Source organism: Stegostoma tigrinum, chromosome 11, assembly GCF_030684315.1.
Source record: "Stegostoma tigrinum isolate sSteTig4 chromosome 11, sSteTig4.hap1, whole genome shotgun sequence".
NCBI classification, from domain to species: domain Eukaryota; kingdom Metazoa; phylum Chordata; class Chondrichthyes; order Orectolobiformes; family Stegostomatidae; genus Stegostoma; species Stegostoma tigrinum.
The window spans coordinates 40,979-57,251 of NC_081364.1; the positions used below are offsets into that span (position 1 = coordinate 40,979).

A 16,273-nucleotide genomic window follows, 5' to 3' on the forward strand; every position below is an offset into this window, starting at 1 on the left:
GGAGTATTAGGCAACCGGTCATTATAATTCAAGTTTAAGGGGCCTACTGGAAACCTGTCAGTTTCAGTATGACGTATGCGTGTGTGTAAGTGATGTAGTGGATTGCGACAGGTACGTCCTTGATATCTGAAGAATGGCAGCACATACACAAGGGCAAGAAACAGGAACGTGGGGTTGAAACCACAATGAGATCAGCCATGATCTTAGTGAGTGGCAGAGCACATTTGCAAGGCTGAACAGCCTACTCCTGCTGTAAGTCCTTTGTTCACTATTGAGCAATAGCAGGGCGGGGGTGGGGGAGGTGTCAGTGAAGGCCTGTAACACAATCACTGCCGTAACAGAGCTGTACGGTACAAAGGAAAGTAATCAATTCAACAGCTGACAGATCAGACACACGCAGTAGAAATGCTACAGCACATAGTGGGGGTTCAGGATTGGCTGGCTTTAATCACGTGGCTTCATTGTAGCCCTGGTGTATGCAGAAGCAGCAGACGAGAGTAGGATGACTGTCCGCTTACAGGCAGTAAACAGTGAACACTGGGATGGGGCAGGGGATTGGGTTCAGAATAGGAGCATTCTCTCCCTCATCTTGTGGACTTAAAGGGAGCACCAAGGAGCGTAGACTGACCCATGGCAGCGATGGCGCTAGTGGTGGTGAGGCAGATCAACACACGTGGTAGGACAGCTTCAATACCCACTCTACATGATGATTGCTATCAGTTAGGAGGAAGGGCAACAGGGTGAAGAACACAGGAGGAATCTCTGCTCTGTGTCATGCCTCATTTGCACAGTGTCACAATATCCCATTTGCCAAACTGAACCAGGGAGGCAGTATGGGCACTAACATTGCTACGGTGTCCTGAACTTAGAGAGAGAGGCAGGAAGGGGAAAGAAAACTCTAGTTAGTTTAAAAAATTACCATGTGTGTGTACATCACCAGTCAACAACTAGTCAAGAATTATAGTGTAAATTGACCGAATTATACATGCTAAAAAATTAACCAAATTTACCACACACAAAAATCAGAAATTCTTTAAAAAAGGAGCTAATGTTTCGTGTCCAACGACCCTTCCTCAGAACTGGAATGGATGATGGACCCTAGGACCCAGCGGAGCCACAGCTGTGGGAGAAACCGCAGCCGGCAGTTTCAAGAGGTATTAGTTACCTGGGTAAGTGGTTGTGAATTTCAAAACAATGGCGCGTGCCGTTGATGGAACGGCGCACCCCTGCCTTAAAGCAGGGAGCGGGGGGCGGTGGCGGAATTTCATGGTGCTGGATGTCTCGAATGGTTTCTGGTCTATCCCGGTTCGGCAGTACAAATTCGCATTTACTTTAAAAGGACAACAGTACACGTGGAGTTGTCTGCCACAGGGTTTCCATAATAGCCCCAGCATTTTCCACCAGCGTATGGCAGACTGTTTAAAAGATTTCAGTGAGCCACACAGGCTTGTACAGCATTCTACTTGCATTCCCACTGGTCTGCCCTCCGCGTGCGACTGCTGCAAAAAATCACAGCAAAAGCTGGAGGAGCAACATCTCATCTTCGTACTGAGCACTTTGCTTCCGCACTTGGTAACACCTTCAGATTGTGACCCTACTCTCATTCCTTCCTTTTAGCTTTAGTTGTTGCATTCTCCATCACCATGTCCTTTCTCCCCTCCACCCATTCCCACGGGATTATTGGTTTCCTTCCCCCGCCCCAGTTTGGCAGTTGGACACTGCGTGGTCTGGCATTTTCACATTCCAACCACTGAATCTGCACTATCAGCAACCTTTCTCCCCCAGCACTCCAAACCCCCACATAATTGCATAAATACTGCCCCCTTCACACCACACGTCAGCTTGAGTCATCAAGACTCAAATGTTAGCTTGCTCTCTCTCCACGGATGTCGCCTGACCTGCTGTGATTTCCCGCATTTTCTGTTTTCAGGCAAGAGCATGACAGAAAGCAAGAGAAGTCTGGATTAAAGTGCTTTCATTTCAATGCAATAGGTCTGACAGGTGAGGCAAATTCAGGGCATGGATGGGTACATGCGACTAGGATATAATAACTGTTACGGGAATATGGCTGGTGGGAGGGACAGGGCTGGCAGCTCAATGTTCTGGGATATAGCTGCTATAGAAAGGATAGAAGGAGAAGCAAGAGCAGAAGGGGGACTTGTGTTTTTGATTAGGGAGAACATCACAGCAGCACTGAGAAGACAGTCTTGAGGATTCATCCACTGAGTATATATTGGTATATAGAATAATACGGCGCAGAACAGGCCCTTCGGCCCTCAATGTTGCGCCAACCTGTGAACTAAAGTTAAAGTCTCCCATAATGGCCGCCCTGTTCCTTTCACTCCTGCCCAGAATCGTTCTGCCAATCCTCTCTTCCACATCCCTGGAACTTTGCGGAGGCCTATAAAAAACTCCCAGCAGCGTGACCTCTCCTGTCCTGTTTCTGACCTCAGCCCATACCTCCACAGTAGATGAGTCCGCGTTGAAAGTTCTTTCAGCCACCGTTATACTGTCCTTGACTAACAAAGCCAACCGAGAAATTAAAAAAGGGAGATCACTTTGATAACATTGTTCTGTCTGCTCCTAAATATGTAAGGAGATCACTGATAGCTGCAAGAATATCAGGTTTGTAACCTTGTGGAATTCCCTACCACAGAAAGTTGTTGGCGCCAGTTCATTAGATATACTGAGAATGGAGCTGGACATGGCCCCTGGAGCTAAAGGCATCAAGAGGTATGGAAGACAAAGAGGGAGTGGGAGACTGAAAATCAGCCATGATCACGCTGGATGAGTCATAGAGGCCCAAAAGGGGCAAATGGCCTACTCCTGCAGTTATTTTCTACGGTTGCAATAGTACAGCATTTTAGTTTCTTAACATCACAGGGGCTGCCATAGCGCTAAGGGCTTGGATGGAGAGAAATTTGTTAAGTGTGTTCAGGGACAATCTTTCATGCATTATATACATGGCCCTACTGCAGGGCAAAACTTGACCTCCTGTTGGAAACTAAGGCAGGGCAAGTGACTGCGGTGTCAGCGAGGGAGCACTTTAGGATTAGTGACCATAATTCCACTAGTTTCTAAATAGCTATGGAAAAGGTTAGGTCTGGTCCACAAGTTAAAGTTCGAAACAGGGGTAAGGCCAATTTTGATGATCTAAGACAAGAACCTTCAAAATTTGATTGGGAGGGGGTTTTCTGTTTGCAGGCAAAGGCACGTCTGGTAGATGGGAGGCCTTCAAAAGTGAGTTAACGAGGGTCCAGTGCCAGCATGTTCATCTTGGAATGAAGGGTAATGCTGGCACTATTAGCGAACCCTGGACAGAGTTGGAGGCACGAGCCAAGAAAAACCAGGCATATGACATGCCGTAGGCACCTGGCATCAAGTGAATTCCTTGGAGGTGTATATAGAGGATGTCAGAATACACGCGAGAGGATACCGGAGGGCAGTCTGGGCCCTAGGTTATTTAGTTGAATTAATTAGGTTATTTGGCAATACGGCGAGGTCTTGATCATACGAGCCAGTGGGCTGAAGAATGGCAGTTGAAGTTTAATTGAGATAAAGCATGGTGTTATGTTTTGATCGGTCAAACCAGGGCAGGACTTGTACAGTCAATGGCAGGGCATGAGACAGTGTTAGAGAACAAAGATCTAGGGGTACAAGTTCATAGCTCCTTGAAAGTGGAATCACAGGTTGACAGGGTAGTGAAGAAGGAATACTTGATTTCATCGGTCAAAGCACTGAGTGTAGGAGTTGGGATGTCTCGTTTCAGCTGTAAAAGACGCTGGTATGGCTTCATTTGGACTGCTGGGTGCACTTCTTGTCACCTTACTGTAGAAAGGATCTAAATAGAGAGTGCAGTGAAAAAGCTACTAGGATACGACCTGGGATGGAAGGTTTGAGTGAGGAGGAGCGCCGAGGACTTACTTCCCTGGGGCGCAGGAAACTGAGGGGTGACCCGATAGTGATCCATAAAATCATGAGAAGCACAGGTGAGGCAGACTGCAAAAAGCTTTCCCCAAGGGAGGGTGAGGGTTACTAGGGTCATGGCCTTCAGTTGTGGTGATTCTATTAGCCTGAGTCAACATGCCATCATGCGGTTGCATTGGCGTTGGTGTGGTAGGCCAGTGTGGGACTCTTGGCAACAGAGTTGCGATGGTCCCAGTGCACGACTGCTGGAATGGACTGTGATGTGGGGGCATTGCTGGGCCTGGAGCCTATTGTGGACACCCCCCCAACCCACCACCAATGTCATGAAAAAGGCAAATAGCTCAGGTAATTATCAGCCAGTGAACCTGGCATCAAATAGTGAGGAAGCTGTTGGAGAAGATATTGAGACACACGATTTATTGACATTTGGAAGCGTATGGACGTGTTAATCACAAACAGCTTGGCTTAATGCAGGGAAGGTCATGCCTCACAAACTTGATTGAGTTTTTCCAGAACGTGACAAGATTGATTGAGGGAAGGGCAGTGCATATTGTCTACGTGGACTTTAGTAAGGCATTTCATAAAGTGCCTCACGGCAGGCTGGTACAAAAAGGTAAAGTATCTTGGGATCCACGATGAGGTGGCTAGATTTATACCGAAGTGGCTTGGTCATAAAAAAGACAGTAGCGGTAAAAGGGTGCTTTTTCAGAATGGAGATCAGTAACTAGTGGTATTGAACAAAGAACAAAGAAGCCTACAGCACAAGAACAGGCCCTTCGGCCCTCCAAGCCTGCGCCAATCAAGATCCTCTGTCTAAACTGTCATCTATTTTCTAACGGTCTGTGTCCATTTGCTCCCTGCCCATCCATGTACCTGTCCAAATATATCTTAAAAGACGCTGACGTGTCTGCGTCTACCATCTGCGTCTGGCATTCTGCAGGGATCAGTGCTGGGACCTTTAAATCTTCTGACAGTACATTAGTAGTTAAACATAACCAGGAATAATGTTATTTTTGTCATTTTGAGAGTTCATTTAACAGTTTGTTATTAGTAGAGATGTATGTAATTAAGGGTGGTGCATGCTGCAACATTAGGCACAAACAACTTACTTTCTTTGCAGCCAGGTCGCAGCCTCGTGGATCCAGAGCCTCAGGGGTCGCAGCGGTCTTCGCGGCTGCCAAAATCCACTGACCCCTGGGGACAAGCAGGAGCCCTACAAGGGCCGCGGCGCAGGTACCGGAGCTCTTACTGGGCCATCAGGTAGAGGAGAGGAAGGTGCTTCCCTCACATTCCCAGGTTTTACCAGGTATGTGGGACGGGGGAACCCTTTGAGGGCTGGGTGACCCAGATACCCATTCTGAAGATGCCACACGCTTGCCCCATATTTACTCTTTTGGTAAAGAGAAAATGTGAAAACATGCAAAAATTAAAGAACAGTTTTGTCCCTCGTGTTATCAGACTTTTGAATGGTCCACTCATGGGAGTTGATCTTTCTCTGCACCTTCTCTGTAGCAGTAACACTATATTCTGCGTTCTGTTCTATTACCTTGATGGTAATATTTGAAGTATGGTTTGACTGCTGAGCACTCAAAATGATACTTTTCACCTGTACCTCTGCACATGGGACAACAATAAATCAAACCAAAAGAAGGAATGCCTTAGAGATATTGACAACAGGAGGCCCATTACAATTGGTCCCAGCTTACTTTGTTACTCACTAAAATCACGGCAAAATTAACAGGAGGCAATGGCCTAGTAGTATTATCACTGGACTGTTAATCCAGAGACCCAGATAACGTTCTGGGGATCCGGGTTTGAATCCCGCCATGGCAGATGGTGGAATTTGAATTCTATAAAAATATCTGGAATTAACAATCTAATGATGACCGTGAATCCATTGCTAATTGTCGGGAAAAATCCATCCAATTCACTAATGTCCTTTAGGGAAGGAAACTGCCATCCTTACTTGGTCTAGCCTACACGTGACTCCAGACCCACAGCACTGTGGCTGGCTCTTCACGGCCCTCTGGGCAATTAGGGATGGGCAATAAATGCTGCCTAGCCAGCGATGCCCTCATCCTGTGAATGAATCATAAAAAAGGCTTAGCTCTCATCAGTTTATAATTGCAGGAAGGGTAATTACGATTCAGTAGGGCAAGAAGTCGGTAACATAAATTGGGAACAGATGCTGTCAGGGAATATCACCACAGAAATGTGGAGATTGTTTAAGGAATGCGTACTGCATGTGCTCGATGTGTTTGTCCCTAGTAGGCAGAGAAGATGCGGTCGAGTGAGGGTGCCATGTTACTCGAGAGAGGTCGAACGCCTGCGTAAGAGGATGGAGGAGGCTTATGTAATGTTTAGGAAAAGAGGAATGGAAAAGGCTCTAGAGGATTACAAGTTAGCCAGGAAGGAGCTGAAGGAGAGCTTTAAGGGGGCATGAGAAAACCTCGGTGGATAGGATCAAGGAAAACTCCAGGGCTTTTTAAACGTATGTGCAGGACAAGAGAATGACCAGAGAAAGGGTACGGCTGATCAAGGATTGTAAAGGCATTGTGTGCACGGAGCCTAAAGTGATAGGTGAGGTCCTTAATGAATACTTTTCTTCATTATTCACAACTAAGAGGGACGTAGTTGTAGAGGAGGACATTGTGAAACAGGCAGGTGGGCTAGAGGAGGTTGATGTTAGTAAAGAAGATGTGCTAGGAATTCTGAGAAAGTCGAAGATAGACAATTCCCCAGGCCATAAATCCTATGGGAAGCGAGGGACGTGATCGCAGGGCCCTTGGCGATGATCTTTTTGCCCTCACAGTCCGTGGGTATAGTGCCGGAAGATTGGAAAGAGGCAAAAGTCATTCCTTTGCTCTAAAGAAAAATAAAAAGGGAACAGGGATAACCCCAGAAATTACAGGCCAGTTAGTCTCACGTCAGTGGTGGGCAAATTATTGGAAAGGGCTCTGAGAGACAGGATTTAAGATTGCTCAGAAAGGCACAGTTTGATTTGTGACAGTCCACATGGATTTGTGAGGGGTAGATCATGCCTCACGAACCTTATTGAATTCTTTGAAGAGGTAACCAAACACGTAGATGAAAGTGGAGCAGTGGATGTGGTACACATGGATTTACGTAAGGTGTTTGATAAGCTTCCCCATGGTAGGCTCATGCAGAAAGTAAGGAGGCATGGGATAAGGGGAAAATGTGGCAGATTGGATTCAGAATTGGCTGACCCTTAAAAGACAAAGGGTGGTAGTGAAATGTTATTGGGATAACATCCCATTGATTTCTATATTCAATGAACAGGAACGGGTTAAGCAAGAAAGGCTGGAAAGGGGAAGACGAGACAAGAAACGGGGATTAGAGCGGCAGGCCGTGTTGACAGAGAGAGAATAAAAAAATCGGAGGTACCTCCTGAGATACCTGGCGTGCCGATGTTGCTCCAAATTAATGATACATATGAGCAAGAGGAGGAGGACCAGGGAAGGCACCCCTCTGCCCTGTCAGGATCACTACCCCCTCCACAACCCTACCCGTCCTTGGCCAAGACTGCCATCAGTCCCAACAATTGCCCGTAGCCCTGTCACCACCACCGTACGCTGACCAAACCAAACCTCCTGCTATAGAATCTCCCAGCCCTTCAGTAATCAGCCCACATGAGTCTCCTGACAAATCTGCAGCTTGTGCAGACCTCATCTCCTGTCGTACTAGGTCCAAAACTAAATAGAAAAACAGGACACAGAATACAGAACAGACTGCTAGTGGACTAAGGGAGGGAGGGCAGGATTCTTTTAAAACTCACAGGAGAAGCCTGAAAAAACATTCTCAGGTACACCCATCCAGAACTCCCCGTATGTTAAAAACCTTCTCCAGGCAATCCTCCTCCCTAAACAATTGGCTATTATCAAATGCACTGCCCACGCCCCCGATGATTCTGTAGTTACTCAGGGCAACACTCGTGCTGACCAGGCTGCCGCAGATCAAACTTTTATTGTGCCCTCTATGAAGAAGCAGGCGATAAATCGCACGCCTCCTTTGGACAAGACGGGCATGCCAGATATAGTCACTGTTCAGCACTTACAGGGGGAACGCCCCTGCTTCTGAAAAGGATATTTGGAAGGTGCATGGATGCTCGCAATCTGCGTCCTATGGCCTTTGGGTCGCCCCAGTCGGCTGAGTGTGCGTACCTGATACTTTGTTACCTATGTTTGTGGACTGTCTGCATTCTGACACCCACCTTGGCAAGGAGGGAATCAGTGGTATTCTGCTCCGTACCTGGTGACACCCAAGACTGGCTGAGGCAGCCCGATCTTGTATAGCATCATGTTGGTCATGGGGTGAGATGCTCATCGGGAAAAACACCTTTGCCAAGTGGACCGTTTGAATGCATTCAGCTGCATTTTATTGAATTATCGCACGTAAACTCCAAATCAATGTGTTTGTTGTACAGATGAGGAAGGACACCACTTTGATTGGACAACACATCCATCCTAGGACAAGCCAAACAGAGACACGCACGAGAATTCCTAGAAGCATGGCATTCCAACCGGAACTCCATCAACAAACACATTGATTTGGAGCCAATCTACCATCCCCTGAGAAAAAGAACAGGAAATGACATCACCAACGCAGGAAATGACATCACCAACCCAAGGAAACCTCACCGGATAAAATAGAAAGCGGGACATAACACCAGCGCTTCATCGGAGGCTCGCTGATGATGTTACCTAGAATGGTGACGAAACGTCTGAAAACTAACCTTCCAGCTCAGCGAGCAAACTTACATCCAGAACTTGTGTCCATTTTCAATCCAGTCCCATTTTTCCTTTTGGGAACACTCACTCTGCGTTGTTTGCAGATCATGATTTGTTGTCCCAGTGTCGAGGTGGCAGGCATGTACTTGAGGCTCTTGGCAGGACTGATTGGAAGCAGCTCTTTTGGCTGCCTGATCTGCCAGGGCATTGCCCTCAGCTTCCACGGTGCTGTTTTTGGTATGTGCTTTACATTTTAATATGGCCACTTTCCTGGGTAGCTGGAGAGCTTCCAGCAGGCCCTTGACTTCAGGTCTGTTCCTGATGGGGACCCTGCAGCATTTAGGCGTGTGCGCTGCTTCCATCGCTGGCCAAAGTTGAGGGCAACTCCAAAAGCATAGCGGGGGTCTGTGTAGATGTCAGCAGATTGAAGCCTGCAAAGTAGCACAGGATCAGATAAGGCCCGTAACTCTGTTTACTGCGCTGCGGGGTAGGTTACCCAATGCTATGACAGTGTGGAGTGTTGAAACAGCCCATCCAGCTTTCCTTATACCCTTCTCCACAAACAAAGATCAGTGTAAAGGACGAGATCTGGGTTTTGTAGAGTTTCATCCATCATTTGGCTACTGTCTTCCGATTCCTGCGTGATGGCATTGCGGTCAGGGCCATTTTCCTCTTCTCATGTCAGTAAAGACGTGAGTGTGGCTGGGTTGACTGGACTTGCATGAATTACGTGTAGATTCAGGCTTCCAGGACAGCTGTTGACTGGTTCCACTGAGCAGGATTCACTTGTCATACTCTGTTCAGAGATAGCAAAGTGTGCACAGCATGTGGACATTTAGCCGTTAATTTCTGCTCCAATCCCAGACTTGCGGCAACTTCTACTGCCATACACGTAGCTTGTACTGCTCCGAAAACACCTCCCCCGTCCAAGGGCTACATTGTCCAAATTCCCAGAGTAGTATTCAACTGTGTTCCCCCATGTCCCTGGGCCAATACTGCTGTCATATATCCCTTCTTCTCATGCACAACCATGAAGGATTTTCCCTTATTCGGCATCCCTAATGCTTGTACCAAACAGAGCGCTTTTTTCAGGTCATGGAAGGCTTCTTCCTGTTCCCTTGTTATTGCTGTCTGTTTGAGTCTTGTTTTCCCTTCAGGATGCCTGTTAGGGGCTGAGCTAGTTGGGTGTGTGAGTCAACCAGCACCGTTTGAAATTACATAGACCATCAAAGGCTCTCAACTGTGGAATAGTTGTGGGTTGTTCAGCAGCTTGTGTGGCTAAGAGTTCAATTCTAGGTGATCTCCCTCTTCCTGTGGGAGATTTTCTGCCCCAGGTAAACCACCGCTTTCGGGGCAATCTGGGCCTTGTCAATACCAACTTTGTGGCCTTTCTGCTGCAGGTGATTTAGGAGAACTTTAAGATCTAAGATCTGTCTTGTGTTGCCTTTCTGTTTCAGAAGCTGCCAGTATATCATCCATATACTGCATGATGACTCATTCGGTTGGTAGCGTTTGACAGCAGTGATTCTGTGAAGCCATGTGATACACAGTTGGGCTGTTGTGGAATCCCTGTGGAGATGGGTCCATATCTATTGTTGTTGCTAAAGAGTAAAGGCAAACCATGACTGTTCTTCAGGTGCTCTGGGCATTGACCAGAAGCTGTTACAGCCATATCTATAACTGAAAACCACTTGCATTCTGGTGTAAAGACACTAAATAATGTGGATGGGTCAGCTACCAGTGGGGCCTTTTGATCAAAGCACTGGTTAACTTTTCCATAGCCCACAGTCAGTCTTCATTCCCCACAGGCTATACTGGGCTGTTAGAGGTGCTGTGTACTTTTACAAGGACTCTCCTCTGTATTGTTTCTTCCACTTTCTTTGAATTATTGAGGGGTTTCCTGTGAGTGACATCGTGCTGGTGGGATAGAACAAAGAACAAAGAAACCTACAACACAGGAACAGGCCCTTCGGCCCTCCAAGCCTGCGCCGATCAAGATCCTCTGTCTCACCTGTCATCTATTTTCTAAGGGTCTGTGTCCACTTGCTCCCTGCCCATCCATGTACCTGTCCAAATATATCTTAAAAGACGCTAACATGTCTGCGTCTACCACCTCCGCTGGCAGCGCGTTCCAGGCGCCCACCATCCTCAGTGTAAAGAACTTTCCATGCCTATCTCCCTTAAACTTTCCTCCTCTCACTTTGAACTCATGACCCCTAGTAATTGAGTCCCCCACTCTGGGAAAAAGCTTCTTGCTATCCACCCTGTCTATACCCCTCATGATTTTGTAGACCTCAATCAGGTCCCCCCTCAATCTCCGTCTTTCTAATGAAAATAATCCTAATCTGTTCAACCTCACAGCTAGCACCCTCCATACCAGGCAACATCCTGGTGAACCTCCTCTGCGCCCTCTCCAAAGCATCCACATCCTTTTGGTAGTGTGGCGACCAGAACTGTACACAGTACTCTACATGTGGCCGAACTGAAGTCCTATACAACTGCAATATATACTGTTTGGTGCAAGGCAGGGGATATCCCTGTAAAGCTGGCACGTTCCACTTCTCGTAACTCACAATCAATCTTGTCTTTAGCCAAGATGGGGCGGTCTTTTAATTCTTCCCTGTGGAGGGATCTGATGGAAGAATGAGGCGGCCTATCATTGAAATGTAGGAATGGATGTAATCGATGAAGGATATCCATGTGGAACAGTGGCTGGGCTAAAGTCCCTCCCCATACGCAGGTTATCAATTCTTGGGGGGAAAATGTGGTGTTTAAAGACTTGGGTTGTTTTAAAAATTCAACCCTGTCAGCTCCTGCTCCTTCAGCTGCCTTTACTGCCCTGTCTAGTGGGAGCTTGGCTTCATATTTCCTGGGTAGGCATGTCTGCTCCTGTATCCAGCGTGCATGTGCCCCTTACCCCTTTGCCAGCACTTCTTGGACCAGTGGCCCTTCCCCCCCCCACCCCCCACCCCCCACTCACAGATAACATTTTCCTGGGTGTCTGTCGTGGGTTTTTCCAGGGCTACTGGGTGTTTGTCCCACTGTCCTGTCTGTCGGACTCACACCTGAACCCTTGTATCCCAGTCTAGCTGTTGGGCTCAGTCAACAGCTTCTAGTGTTTGGTTCCCCTTTGATCCCAATCTGGTTGTGAGTTTCAGCATTTTGGCCAACTCCTGTTTAACTTTTCCTCATATTCAGGGGACTTCCTCAGAGACCTTTGACAAAGGTCACCTGCTGTCAAATCGGACAATATACCTGTAGACACTGTTTTATTGCTTCCAGCCAGCTGACAGCTCCTGCTTAAATTCCCAGAAGATGAGCACTGTCCCTTTTTGTCTGTCAAGAGTCCTTGTTCTCAAATGGCGTTCTAATGGCTACACACACAAGATGAGAAGCAACTCAGCTGCCAATTCACTAACTGATTCCAGACCCAGAAGAATGTGATTGACATTTAACTGCCCACTGGATAATTAGGGGTGGGTAATAAATGCTCGCCTGGTCAGGCCAGGGTTCTGGGTAGAACACATAGGATGGAGACAAGGAGACATTTCTTTACCCAAAAGAGTGGTAAACCTGTGGAATTCATTACCACAAGAAGTAGTTGATGCCAAAACATTGAATGTATTCAAGAGGTGACTAGATACAGCACTTGGGGCTGAATGAGATCAAAGGTAATGGGGAGAAAGCAGGAATAGACTATCCAGTTGGATAATCAACCATGATTGTGATGAACAGCAGAGCAGACTAGAAGGACCGAATGACCTCCGCCTATTTTATGATTCCATGACATCTGCATCCCATGTATGAGTTTTAAAGATCCCAAATGAATGAGTACGTGATCAATTCTGCTTTACTGGCACCTGCATTGTTATTGTTCCCTTCTCCTCTATTCAGTCACTGAGACATGAGACAGCAGGTACAACTGGGTCATTGGTCATCCATTGGTGCTGGTGTTTTTGAAAGGTCAGGAGATACAACTTCAATAAACTATACCGTCACAATTTCCAGCATTCTTACAGCTGAAATAATCACTGGGTATTCAGTGATAAATCCTTCCAGACATTTTGATAGCCTTTGCTGCAATGACGAGAGTGACAACACCCTTCTCTATGTGTGAGTGATAATGGGAATTGCAGACGCTGGAGAATCAAAGATAACAAAGTGTGAAGCTGGATGAACACAGCAGGCCAAGCAGCATCTCAGGAGCACAAAAGCTGAAGTTTCAGGCCTAGACCCTTCATAAGAGAGGGAGATGGGGAGAGGGACCTGGAATAAATAGGGAGAGAGGGGGAGGCGGACCGAAGATGGAGAGAAAAGAAGATAGGTAGAGAGGAGAGTATAGGTGAGGAAGTAGGGAGGAGATAGGTCAATCCAGGGAAGACGGACAGGTCAAGGAGGCGGGATGAGGTGGTCGGTAGGAAATGGAGGTGCAGTTTGAGGTGGGAGGAAGGGATGGGTGAGGGCAAGAACAGGTTAGGGAAGTGGAGAGAGGCTGGGCTGGTTTTGAGATGCAGTGGGGGTAGGGGACGAGCTGGGCTGGTTTTGTGATGCAGTGGGGGGAGGGGAAGAACTGGGCTGGTTTTGGATTTGGGATGCAGTGGGGGGAAAGGGAGATTTTGAAGCTTGTGAAGTCCACATTGATACCATTGGGCTGCAGCATTCCCAAGCGGAATATGAGTTGCTGTTCTTGCAACCTTCGGGTGGCATCATTGTGGCACTGCAGGAGGCCCATGATGGACATGTCATCTGAGGAATGGGAGGGGGAGTTAAAATGGTTCGCAACTGGGAGGTGCAGTTGTTTATTGCAAACCGAGTGGAGGTGTTCTGCAAAGCAGTCCTCAAGCCTCCGCTTGTTTTCCCCAATGTCCAGGAAGCCACACCGGGTACAATGGATACAATATACCACATTGGCAGATGTGCAGGTGAACATCTGCTTGATATGGAAGGTCATCTTGGGGCTTGGGATAGGGGTGAGGAAGGAGGTGTGGGGGCAAGTGTAGCACTTCCTGCGCTTGCAGGGGAAGGTGTCGGGTGTGGTGGGGTTGGAGGGGAGTGTGGAGTGGACTAGGGAGTCGTGGAGAGAGTGGTCTCTCCGGAAGGCAGACAAGGGTGTGGATGGAAAAATGTCTTGGGTGGTGGGGTCGGATTGTAGATGGCGGAAGTGTTGGAGGATGATACGTTGTATCCGGAGGTTGGTGGGGTGGTATGTGAGAACGAGGGGCATCCTCTTGAGGCCATTGTGGCGGGGGTGGGGTGTGAGGGATGTATTGCAGGAAATGCGGGAGACGCGGTCAAGGGCGTTCTTGACCACTGTGGGGGAAAAGTTGCGGTCCTTGAAGAACGTGGACATCTGGGATGTGCGGGAGTGGAATGCCTCCTCGTGGGAGCAGATGTGGCAGAGGCGGAGGAATTGGGAATAGGGGATGGAATTTTTGCAGGAGAGTGGGTGGGCCGAGGTGTATTCTAGGTAGCTATGGGAGTCAGTGGGCTTGAAATGGACATCAGTTTCTAGCTGGTTACCTGAGATGGAGACTGAGAGGTCCAGGAAGGTGAGGAATGTGTTGGAGATGGCCCAGGTGAACTCGAGGTTGGGGTGGAAGGTGTTGGTGAAGTGGATGAACTGTTTGAGCTCCTCTGGGGAGCAACAGACAGTGCCGATACAGTCATCAATGTAACGGAGGAAGAGGTGGGGTTTGGGGCCTGTGTAGGTGCGGAAGAGAGACTATTCCACGTAACCTACAAAGAGGCAGGCATAGCTCGGGCCCATGTGTCTACCCATGGCCACCCCCTTTGTCTCTAGGAAGTGGGAGGAATCAAAAGAGAAGTTGAGGGTGAGGACGAGTTCAGCTTGGCGGATGAGGGTGTTGGTGGAGGGGGATTGGTTGGGCCTGCAGGACAAGAAGAAGTGGAGGCCATCTGCATGAGAAGTACAGGTGTATAGGGACTGGATGTCCATGGTGAAAATGAGGTGTTGGGGGCCAGGGAATTGGAAGTCCTGGAGGAGGTGGAGGGCGTGGGTGGTATCACGGACGTAGGTAGGGAGTTCCTGGACCAAAGGGGAGAAAATGGAGTCCAGATAGGTGGAGATGAGTTCGGTGGGGCAGGAGCAGGCTGAGACAATGGTTCGACCAGCGCAGGCAGGTTTGTGGATTTTGGGAAGGAGATAGAAACGGGCCGTGCGGGGTTAGGGAACCAGCCAAGCCTGTCTCTGCTTGCCTAACCTGTTCTTCCTCTCACCCATCCCTTCCTCCCACCTCAAGCCGCACCTCCATTTCCTACCTACCACCTCATCCCGCCTCCTTGACCTGTCCATCTTCCCTGGACTGACATATCCCCTCCCTACCTCCTCACCTATACTCTCCTCTCTACCTATTTTCTTTTCTCTCCATCTTCGGTCTCCCCTCTCTCCCTATTTATTCCAGTTCCCTCTCCCCATCCCCCTCTCTGATGAAGGGTCTAGGCCCGAAACGTCAGCTTGTGTGCTCCTGAGATGCTGCTTGGCCTGCTGTGTTCATCCAGCTCCACACTTTGTTATCACCCTTCTCTATATCGTGTTTTAATTGTATTTCTGTCCTTAAAAGTGTTGTCACACTGATGCCTGAGATGGGTCTCAGCATCCAGTTCAGACAGATTAGAGAGAGACCACTTTGCATAAAAATGGCAGAAATGCCACTTTCCCCTGTACATCGAAACACACTCCACCAAGACCCTGGTGGCATCACTGTGCCCATTCTATGCAGTATAAGGCAGTCAGCTTCTCTATGCTGATCCTTTAGTTTGTTACCAACTTAAATCTGTCAAAGCATATTCGTGCAATGTGTTGCTGGCAAATTCAATACTTAGCATTTGTTTGTAATCTCCAATTGTACTTGTGCTGCATGACCTGTTGGGAGCCATGTCTGAGATCAGACGAGAATCAACCACCTTGCTGTGGAACACAGGCTAGACCAGACAAAGTAAAAGTAATATCCCTAGAAGAGGGGTCATTCGTAAACCAGATTTTTTCTTCATTAAACAAAAAGTTTTGATTCAGGGCATAACCAATAAGATTAGTTTTCAGTTTCCCTGTGCTTGTGACAATAAATAAATGAAGCCAATTTCTACCAGCTGCCTTAATCAAATTTGAACCAGTATCCTGGACCAGAAGCCTGGGCGAAGACAGTCGCCACGTTGCAAACTTTTTTTGCATGGTGTATTGGTAATGGTAAAATATTTGCTGGAAAACCTCAGGAGGTCTGGCCGCCTCTGTAAAGAAAACCAGAGTTAATGTTTCCAGTCCAGTGACCCTTCCTCAGGAAACATTAACTGTGATTTTCTTCAGAGATACTGCCAGACCTGCTGAGCTTCTCCAGCATCTGCGGTGCTGTCAGTTTTTATTGTCTTATTTATGTCACTTTACAACCCCAGATTTTCTTTACAGTTTTACAGAGGGCAGATTAGTTTCCCTGCAGAAAGCAAGGCCCAGCTCCCCAGCCTCGTTCTTGGTTCTGGTCAGCTTTTAGACGCAAATGTCAGGAAGACGGATTTCAGGAGAAATTCAGTTCAAAGCAGAACACCATACGCCACGAGAAATAAAACTAGAATGTTCTTCTCCTGTT

At 47.8% G+C, this 16,273-nt stretch overlaps 1 long non-coding RNA gene across 1 annotated transcript; it reads left to right on the forward strand.

Moving 5' to 3' along the window:
- The first annotated feature begins 345 nt into the window (after positions 1-345).
- Positions 346-10,918, forward strand: LOC132210206 (uncharacterized). The gene is made up of 4 exons (XR_009446442.1): positions 346-1,169; positions 1,931-2,001; positions 5,048-5,233; positions 8,372-10,918. It is a non-coding gene; the product is annotated as an uncharacterized LOC132210206 (long non-coding RNA).
- Positions 10,919-16,273: the final 5,355 nt, after the last annotated feature.